The following is a 10,369-nucleotide window of genomic DNA, read 5'->3' as shown; positions in this document are numbered from 1 at the left end:
CGTGATATTCCGGTTGTATTAGTTTTATCTTTTTTTTTTTTTTTTTTTTTTTTTTTTGGGGTTGGGGTTGGTTTGGGTTTGGTGTTTTCTTTTAGTGGTGGTATAAGGGATTCATTTACATATAATATCTTTCTATACTAGTAAACTTGGAAGAGCTCAAGCTGACATGGCATTTTAATAGAATTATGAGTTTTTTTTTTAAATGAAATTGTCCTAAAATCAGATCTTTCTATCAATATATATATATATATATATATATATATATATATATATATATATATATATGCAAGCTACAAAATATGATCTAATGATGATTTCTACCAACTACGTAGGTATGGTTTCGTAGGTCTGAAACTATTCTCACTTCTCAATACTTTCATAGACATTGATACGTGTACTTGGTTAGAAACTTTCAAATCAATTTATGAATTTTGTGTTTCTTGGAAAAGACCACAGAGTTTGTGAAATTTGCAGGGAACAGAAATCATTGCGTCTTCTCTGACTTCGTTGGTAAATGTTTCTGCATTTCTTTTTTTTTTTAAAGGAAGGGGAGAGAATTTTGATTATTATTATTATTATTGTTTTTGTTGTTGTTGTTGTTTTGTTGCAGTGTGGGCGGAGCTTACATTTTAGTTGAGAACAGAAGATCTCTTATTTAAGGGATGACCCAAGAATAAATCTGTGAGATACGAGGATAGGGAATGCTGCAAAACGAGAGAACAAAGCCAAAAGAGAGGAACATGTATAAAGGTCTTTCTCTAGCATTTCTGTGACACGTTTCAGATATAACTCATTTGTTGATAATGTTGCTGATTTTGCATCTATTATTTATGTTGATTTATTGCTTTGGTTTTATCCTGGAAAATACTCAGCATTTTTTTTAATAGCTTTATGACATGTTAATTATATTCAAACCACTGAAACTGATTTACAGAATAACTTGAGTGAGAGAAAATAGGAGTTTTGAAAAAGGAAGGAAAGAGAAGAGCAGGAAATGGAAAGGAGGTAATCCAAAGAAATTAAAGCTTTATTTTGTGGAGACAATCAAAGACCCTTTTGGCATAACTTTCATTCTATATGTGGTACTGTTAATCTTATGGTTGTCTTTAGGATGAGTTTGGGATGTGGTTGAAATAGAGAAAAAAATTATCTAGATCTATATGCACATAAATTTTCTAATTCATGCATAGCTCACCCCTAGAGGATGTACAGCGTCTTCTAATTGAAGTTTCAAGCTAAGACATATTTTGTGATGAGATCACAAATCTTATTTATAAATGAACCTCTTATGGTCTCTACATGTGTTCTCTTTCTTTTTTAACTCTTTAATTGCAATATCATAAGTTTATTGGACTTGAGACTAAGATATCAAATCACTTGCAATCATGTCGTAAGAATTTTATTATATTATAAATCTATGATGCCAAAAGTTGTGAAGCCAAAATTGGAGAGCAATAATAAGTGATAATGTTTTTCTTTGCCAGATAATTGGTTAAGTTGATCTTGAACGGTCAGCAAATAAAGCTATCAAGAGTTGGAACCTCAACTTTGAAAGGAACAGATTGGTGAATTCAGTTAAAATCATAGCTTCTCTTAAATTTTGGCATCCAACTTTAAAAGATTTTCGCTACATTAATATGTGGACACGCATTGCAAAATGAGTGAAACTATGAGCATAACTTGGTTTAACAATTTCTAGCTCATGTGCAGATTGGTGACTGGCTGGATTGGAAATAAATGATGGTAAGCTCTAAATGATATATATATATATGGTCATTCTGTAGGGATATGCGAGTTTGTTCTGCCTTATACCCAACGATGTTGATTTTCATCTGGCTATTAGGGATGATTGGTGGCACTTATGTTCCTTGCTACCTCTCTTTCTCTTGGTGGTAGAGTTTTTGGAACCAATCTACTGAAATACGGTGGGAGGAGCTTTTAAGTAAAAAATATGGGGGATGGAAGAGTAAAGAAGATGGGACATTAGGAATGATTATGTTTGGTTGTTATTGATGTCATCTTTATGCTGAGAGTGGCGGTTTTATTTTGACTCTCTTGCTTTTGCAAGGTTATACGCATTTGAGGGTGGAATATCTTGGCAGGGGTGCTGTTGTAGTTGGTGTCTTTCATGTTGGGATTGTTGTCTCTCTTTTGTTGTGTTTTTTGTTTTTATGTTTTAGCTTTATCATTGATGTTGTTGCTAGGCTCTTAGTGTTTGTTTTGGGTGGTTGTTGGGTGATTATGTATCCATGATGCCTGTTGGGTGATTAAATTAGGTACCTTTCAATTATAATCTTGTCTTTTTTTCACTGTTAAACAAGTGGTTGATATTATTATTATAAATTTAGTTAAAGCATTATGAATACTTCATGCTGAAAAACAATGTAAAAATATAACAGGTTTGCTATTATTGTAAATTTCATATTATTATACAACTATCTGATAGCCAATCACATCCACTATATTAGTTCAAATGCTTGATGAGTGTTCCGTGTCTTATCATGACATATTAATGGTTTGTATAGTAGTTTTATTGAATGAACGACCTAGAGACTTTGATCATTCGATTCATCTAACTTGCACATTAATTTTGGAAAATCCAATGTCCAGTGATATGGTATTTTTGAAAATACAAGCACCTAGATAACAGATTATGGATAAACTAGAACCCTTAATTTTAAAATTGGATATCATATATACTTTTACTTTTATCTCTTAAGAGTACTGATAGATTTTTCATTTGATATAATTTCTCTATAAAATGCCTTAAGGATGAATATCTCACCTGTTTAAGTTTGATGTGCTGCTTTCTCCAAATTGTATGTAGCAGATTAGGAAAGAGAATAATGTCTTGTGTAGTTGCTTATTTTTTTTGTTCTTTTAATTTTGTAGATAATACCTCGTACAAGATAGAAAATTGGATGGAGCCCAGGAGAAAAAGTAGTGACCTAAATATAACCATATCATGTCTATTAGAGTTACCTATATCGTTTATTTTTTAATTTCTTACAGTTTTCCTATATGATGATCTGATATACTTTATTTAATTCTGTGTGGGTTAAGATGATATCATTCTTCTCGACAAAGACTAAGGATCAAATTACGCAATTGAAGCTCTAACTCAGTAGCCTCACTAAGTTGGCGGAGAATTTTAAAATACACACCAGCTTCAAAATTCAACAGAAAATGATTTTTCCAAGGCCATCTTAGCCAGTGGTGCATCAACATGTGGATCCATGGGAATCAGTAACCAACATGAAGGTTGCAATTCATATAAAGCCCTGCTAATCATGTTTGATTAATTTTGGAATAACTTGTTTGATTATTCCTTTTGATTGATATTGACATTAAGCACACTGGTAATTTTTAATAGCACTGGAAGTGTTGGAACCGAAATTTGTCCAATGCTAAATACATGCAATATTAATTTTGAGTGGTTGGAGTCTTTCTTTTCTCACTTTAAGCACTAAGCTTGATTTGATGTGCATGCATTAAGTGCAAAAAATCATTCACTTTTGTATTTTATTACATTAAATGTTCAATGCTTCTTTGATTTGATAATTATGAACTGTAATTGTCATTATGTCATTAAAGGAGTGAGATTATAATTCTTGATACAGAATGTCGAAAGTGATAGAAAATTCAAGTAGTTTGTTAGTTTGTTATTCAATAATAAATTTATCTTAGAGCTAACTCTGAGATATCCATTATTTAAAGTATTTGTTGCTTTTGTTAATATGACCCTTTAATAAAATATAAGACTGAGAATATATTCAATTTTGAGCAAATAAAATCTACAATATCAGTTACCAAGATTTATAATTCTATGAATGGCTCAAGTGAAATGGCAAAAATGTTGATTTTTATGATTTTTACTCTCCAAGTTGTCAAGGATATTAACCTGTGAACTCTAATGTGATTGTATTTCTAATATACTTGACTTAAATTTTTATAGGAATATGTGATCTTTAGTCTTCAACTCTTCACCCTTTTAATGAGGCCCACATGTCGTAACAAGAAATCTTTTGCCATTAAAAAGATTATATTATCTTTTTGTTTTTCATTAATTAGTTTAGGTGCTTCATTGTGTAAAAAACTGTAAATGCACATATGTAATGAGAAATTTCAATCAAAGAGAGTAGGTTATTAGTTAAGGAGAGTAGGTAATGATGTACTTCTCTAACTTGTGCCTCAGTCTTCTTTCTCTTTCTCTTTTACAACCTAGAATAAACTGCCTTCAATAATGAGCTCTCAACTTGCAACTTCATTCATTATAGAGGAACTTGAGGTCATTTTAAGGCTTCCACTACACTGTTTCAACTCCCTTTTTCTTCTTTTTGTTTTCTTGAATTTTATTTATTTATTTATTTATTTTTTGGCATTTAAGTGTGGATTTGTTTCTTAAGATATTTGAAATTGAGATAAAATTTTAATCTCTTCTTATGTCTTGAATTTTTTTTATTATCTTTTATTTTTTTTTTCTATTTTCTAACATTGAAAAATTGACATAACAAGAACAAAGCTTTTTTTTTTTCAGTTTAGAATTTTTTGGGCAATTTTAGTTATAACTTATATAAACTTTGTTTACAGAGCAAAATATGCACTCTCAAATTTCTGCCCACCTTACCTGTGATTCTTTTAAATTTTTATCATTTTTTGTCTGTGCAAAGTTTGAGCATCGTTTTTGTCAATTATATTGATTTATTGTGAAAATGACGGTGTTTATTCAATTTTCTATAACTTGAAACTATTATTTTTTTACTTTTTTTTCTTTTACTAACTGACATGAAATCACTAACTGAATTCTTCAATAGCTTAATTTTGTTTTGACTTTTACTCATTGAGATAAAATTATGATTTGTTAATTATAATATGTCATTAGTTACATCATGTTAGTTCCTTTTGGAGAAACATGTGTAACTTATTTTGATTATTATCAAATTCGTTCTATTTTAACTTCTTTTATAGTGTCATTTTTTATTATTCAGTATTCTTACGATGTTTAATTAGTGATGTTTTGTTCAATGATGTAATTGCATTCTCTTTTCATTTTTGTAGGTCTTACAATGACGAGCAGATTGGCTAGGAGCGGACTTCATCAATCAGACTGTAATTTTAACAATAGATCAATTAACTTTGATTATGTTGATATGTAGTCAAAGTTACACTACAGTGTATTATCTCGTCCAAAATAATTGTTTACTTGGACAAATTGGTATCTACTAAACTAGAAATCAATAAGTTGAAATGTTATATGGAGTTTTCTTATAATTTTGAGTCTATATTTTTTTTATTAAATTGACGATAAAAGATTTCTTTGTTTTATATGTAGTTATAGTTTTATAGGTAGGTTCAAGTTAAAGGTTATCATATGTTAGGATATATATTTAGTTTTTAGGGGTTAAATTTTATGTTATCTCAAAAAATTCAAGTTTTTAACTTTTTTTTTATGATTTTTGGAGAATTTCTTATTTTGAAATTTTCTTATGTTGGTTATTTATAAAACATATTTTATTTCATTTATGGTTGGTTAGTGTCTTAAATTTGAATTATACACATTATGTATAAATTATAGTTGATACATAGTGAGCGTTACATACTTGAGTTTGTGTTTGTTACTATATTTATATGTTCTTTTTTAATATTATGTTTGCATTTTTTTTTTACCTTTTCATAATTATATTCACATGCTAAATATCATATTTTAAGTGATATATATTATTTAATATTATTTAATACAACTATAATATTTTTAAAATAAAACTTATCTTTTCAAGATATAAATAATAACACATACGCCGTGCGAATGCACGGGCTACTCTACTAGTACAATTTAGAGGTGGAAAGCACAATTATGTGAATTATCCCATTAATATTATTTAGAGTAAACACTTAATTCGGTCTTTGTTCATTTTTACTAAAGACAAAATGATTTTTGTCCAAAAAAAGGATACTGTGACCCTCAATCATTTTATTTTGGGACAATACGATTCTTCTGTTAAAAAAATTATTTAAATAATAATAAAAATTGGTTTTGTGGGGATTTTATTTATATTTTGTGAAAATTTTAAACCTTCACAAACTATTAATAAGTTTGTTTTTAAACCCCTACAAAATACAAATAAAACTTTCACAAAACCAATTTTTATTATTATTTAAATAATTTTTTTAACAGAGATCATATTGTCCCAAAATAAAAAGGTTGAGGGTCGAAGTGTCCCTTTTTTTTTGAACAGGGATCGCTTTGTTCTTCGTAAAAATGGACAAGGACCGAATTGGGTATTTACTCTATTATTTACAAAAGAGTAGTGCTAGGACCCAATAATCTAAATGTACAATGAACTAAATCTTTAATTCATGAATAGAATGAACATCACTAATACTATCCAAATACCAAGATAAATAAACATCTACCTTTCGAATCTAAAATTTTAATATCATGAAACCACTCATCCCAAAAGTATAACTTGATAAAACAATGTAACACTAATAATTATATCTCTAATACTTCTTAAACTTCCATTATAAACATTGTATCCTTAAATTATTGCCCCTATACTTTCCCTTTACAAAAACACATTCGAAATGGAAGGAAGATAGAGATAGAGGAAGTAAGGAAAGGCAGAGAGCAGCAGCAATGGCTTACATCTCTGCTTCAACAAGAACCATCCTCTTCTTATCTCACTCAACCACCAAACTCTCCCTTTTCCCTTTCAAATTACCCTTCCCTCACTCTCCATTTCACCAGAACCAAATACACTCTCCAACACCAACCTCAAACTCTGCTTCGCCCTGAGCGCCGCTAATTCCCCGCCTTTGAAGGTCTACTGCGGCTTCGACCCTACTGCAGAGAGCCTCCACCTCGGCATCATCGTCCTCTCCTGGTTTCGCCGCTGCGGCCACCAACCCGTTGCCCTCATCGGCGGCGCCACTGCCCGCGTCGGCGACCCCTCTGGCAAGTCACTGGAGCGGCCGGAGCTCGACGTTGCCACACTCGAGAGGAACACGGTAGGTATATCCCAAACTATCAAACAAATTCTAGGTCTCTCTCTGAATTCGAACTTGGAAGGTTCTAATGTTGTGATCTTGAATAACTATGACTGGTGGAAAGAGTTTAGTTTGTTAGAATTTTTGAAGAATGTTGGTAAGTATGCCAGGGTTGGGTCTGTGATTGCTAAGGGTCTTAGGAAGAGATTGGAATCTGAACAAGGAATGAGTTATACTGAACTCACCTACCAGTTGTTGCAGGGATATGATTTCTTGTACTTGTTTCAGAATGAGGGTGTGAATGTTCAGATTGGGGGGAGTTATCAGTGGGGTAATATAACTGCTGGGACTGAGTTGATTCGGAAGATCTTGCAGGTCGAGGGCGCTTACGGACTTACATTCCCTCTTTTGTTGAAGAGTGATGGTACTAAGTTTGGAAAATCAGAGGATGGCGCGATTTGGCTTTCACCTGCGATGTTGTCACCTTACAAATTTTATCAGTATTTTTTTCACGGTTCCAGATGCAGATGTTATTAGGTTTTTGAAGATTCTCACGTTTTTGGATATTGAGGAGATAGCTGCATTGGAAGGGAAGATGAAGAAACCGGGTTATGTGCCTAATACTGCTCAGCGCAAACTTGCTGAGGAAGTTACAAGGTTTGTTCGCGGAGAGGAGGGTTTGACTGAGGCACTTAAGGCTACAGAAGCATTGCGGCCGGGATCTAAGACAAGGTTGGACTGGAAAACTATCAAGGGAATAGCTGGGGGTGTACCATCTTGTTCTTTGGCTTATGACAATGGTTTGAACTTGTCCTTGGTAGATCTTTCAGTCTCTTCTAGTTTGTTTGAGAGCAAATCTGCCGCGCGCCATTTGTTGAAGCAAGGGCCGGGTCTTTACTTGAACAATAACAGAGTGGATAGTGAAAATAAGAGGATCGAGGAAGCAGATATAGTGGATGGGAAAGTTCTCCTTTTATCTGCTGGCAAAAAGAATAAGGTGCTCGCAGAATAGCATGACAGGGAATTCTTAGATAGCTGAATATTCTTTGATGACTATTTATAATTGCAGTTTTGTTGTCTTCTTATGATACCTTTGATTTTTGCTGCTAAAGAGTAAGTATCTTTATCGGTTTTGGCATGTGATGGATTTTCTAATATGGTTTTCTAGCATGCTGTTTTAATTTTTTTTCTATTAGTGGTAAAATGTAAAAGCAAATAAGCAATGCAGATGTGCATTCATTTTTTGGGGTTTCTAACATTGCAATTGTAAACTTTTGAGTATAGTGCCTCTTGATTTTAGAATGCAACAACAGCTGCCGCGGTTAAGCACTTCAGCCTTTTCTTGGCTAGAGAATATTGAAGTAAATACATTGAGTAGTTATTTTTTAGTATTTTCCTATAGTATTCAGCATAAGTTAATGAACTCAGAAGATACTTGCAGTTTTGAACGTTACTCCTCTGTTGGCATATTTCAAGTCTTGCCACATAACTGGCAGTGTTTATCATAGTTAAATAGTGGTTGAACAAATTGGAGCTTTGTTTGCCTTCCATTTGCTCGACCTATTGATGTGAATTTATATGCCTATGGAGAATCATTATACTGATGATGCCTGATCCTTTTAGAGAGAGAAGAAGAAAATGTTCTCACCTAGCCCTGCCTAAAACCAACAACTTCTGGTTTCTAGGCTTGTTTGGTTCTACCGATATAGAACCCGTTGTGGTTTGATTGGGGATCTGAGACGTCATTGAAGAAAAAACTGGACGAGGATACTCTAATGGTATTGTCTCTGTTAAGGTATGCTTTCTTTACCTATCCTTGAATAGCAATACTAGTTCTATCACTATCATCCATCCTCATGTTGAATGGTTGGTTTGTCATTTGTTCTAAGGGCATACAACTAGGCATTCTGACTTCTGCGAGTAACAATTTTCGTTGAATCTTGAAAAGGAAAACTCAACAAAAATGCTTTGCTTTCATTGGTTTAGATGTCTCTGATTTTCCGCCATTGAGTATAAGAACTCAGCTGACCCCTAAGGCTTTGTTGTTGTTATTGTTGAGTATAAGAACTCACTTTAAGATAAAAATAAAAAAAAATAAAAACTCCCTAGTATCATATCAGAGTGGCCGCTTTCTAGGATATCCCCTTTACCTTTTCTTTATTGTCCATTAATTACATTCATCCAATTGAATCTGGAAATAACCACTAAACATATGCATTCTGAAATATAGAGCTTATTTTCTATTTCGATCTGCACTTAAAGGAAATGGTGTTGAGGAGTAATAAAAGTGAACAAGGCATGAACCATAAAATTTTGCCTGGATACTTTGTATGCTAATATTTTAGTAGCAAATCCCTTCCTTTAGTTTCGTACCTTGTTCAATAATTTTACATGTCCTTTCATGATTTTCTCTATTTGGAGTCTGGTGAGAAGAAAAATTATTATTTTGATAAGGATAGTCCTGGACTCCTGATCACTCTCTAGGTGAATTCCCTGTTCACGCTAATTCTTCTCATCAGAAATTCACAAAGCACATACTGGTTTTGGTGCCTGGTCCAAGGAAACAGATTTTTGAGCAATGTTGTCACTAGCAGACCATATCAATCCTATTTTAGTACTTCTTTTATTATAATTACATTTAATTAATAGTAAATGAATCGATTTGGAATGAACAAAATACTAAAGATTTGATTTCCTTGTTTTGTATTTTTGCATCAATTTTTTATAAGAAAAACAAAAAAGGGCATTTGCAAATTACTGTTGCTAATATGAACATTTATGTTGAATGCCTGCCTCTTGGAGGGGATAAAAAGTGAAAAGTAGTTGAGACTGAAGCATAAGCTATGCTGAAATGAACATTGATTAGGAAGTTGGTTGTGAAGTTGGACATCGTTATCTCCTTTGTAAGTCTTGATTGCCAATGTGGGAATGCAATAAGAAAATATGTTTTCATATTTATTTATTTCCTGTGTGTGTGTATTAATTTCATCCTATCAATATAAACTAGTCTCTATTGATACAGCTTTTACACGGAATTCATGCATTCTTTATCTACTTTCTTTCCACTCAACAGGCATTTGGCTCTGAAATATTATTCGTGCTTAGTAAAATATTTCTTTATCTACTTTCTATCCACTCAACATGGCATTTGGCCCTGAAATATAGTGCTTAATAAAATATCTCGTTCTATTTTGGAATTTGACCTTGAAAATAACTAAGATCAAGGATTATAAATTATAAACAAACAACAACAAAGCCTTGTCCAACTAGGCGGGCTCAACAGTAGTGGCTGGAAATTATAGCGTATATTTCGGAACTTTACTGAATAATTCCTAATCATGGAGCTAATTATATGTTGAAACTTCTGGGCTTATATTCTCCG

The 10,369-nt window shown here is 32.4% G+C and overlaps 1 long non-coding RNA gene and 1 pseudogene across 1 annotated transcript; both read left to right on the top strand.

Moving 5' to 3' along the window:
* The first annotated feature begins 283 nt into the window (after positions 1–283).
* LOC130940682 (uncharacterized) lies at positions 284–3,537 on the top strand. The gene is made up of 5 exons (XR_009070363.1): positions 284–510; positions 611–750; positions 935–1,005; positions 1,485–1,574; positions 1,711–3,537. It is a non-coding gene; the product is annotated as an uncharacterized LOC130940682 (long non-coding RNA).
* Positions 3,538–6,615: 3,078 nt separating this feature from the next.
* Positions 6,616–8,182, top strand: LOC130939573 (tyrosine--tRNA ligase, chloroplastic/mitochondrial-like; annotated as a pseudogene).
* Positions 8,183–10,369: the final 2,187 nt, after the last annotated feature.

This window comes from Arachis stenosperma, chromosome 7, assembly GCF_014773155.1.
Source record: "Arachis stenosperma cultivar V10309 chromosome 7, arast.V10309.gnm1.PFL2, whole genome shotgun sequence".
NCBI lineage: Eukaryota > Viridiplantae > Streptophyta > Magnoliopsida > Fabales > Fabaceae > Arachis > Arachis stenosperma.
The sequence above is the reverse complement of the archived record's forward strand: the minus strand, read 5'-3'. Positions and strand labels throughout refer to the sequence as shown.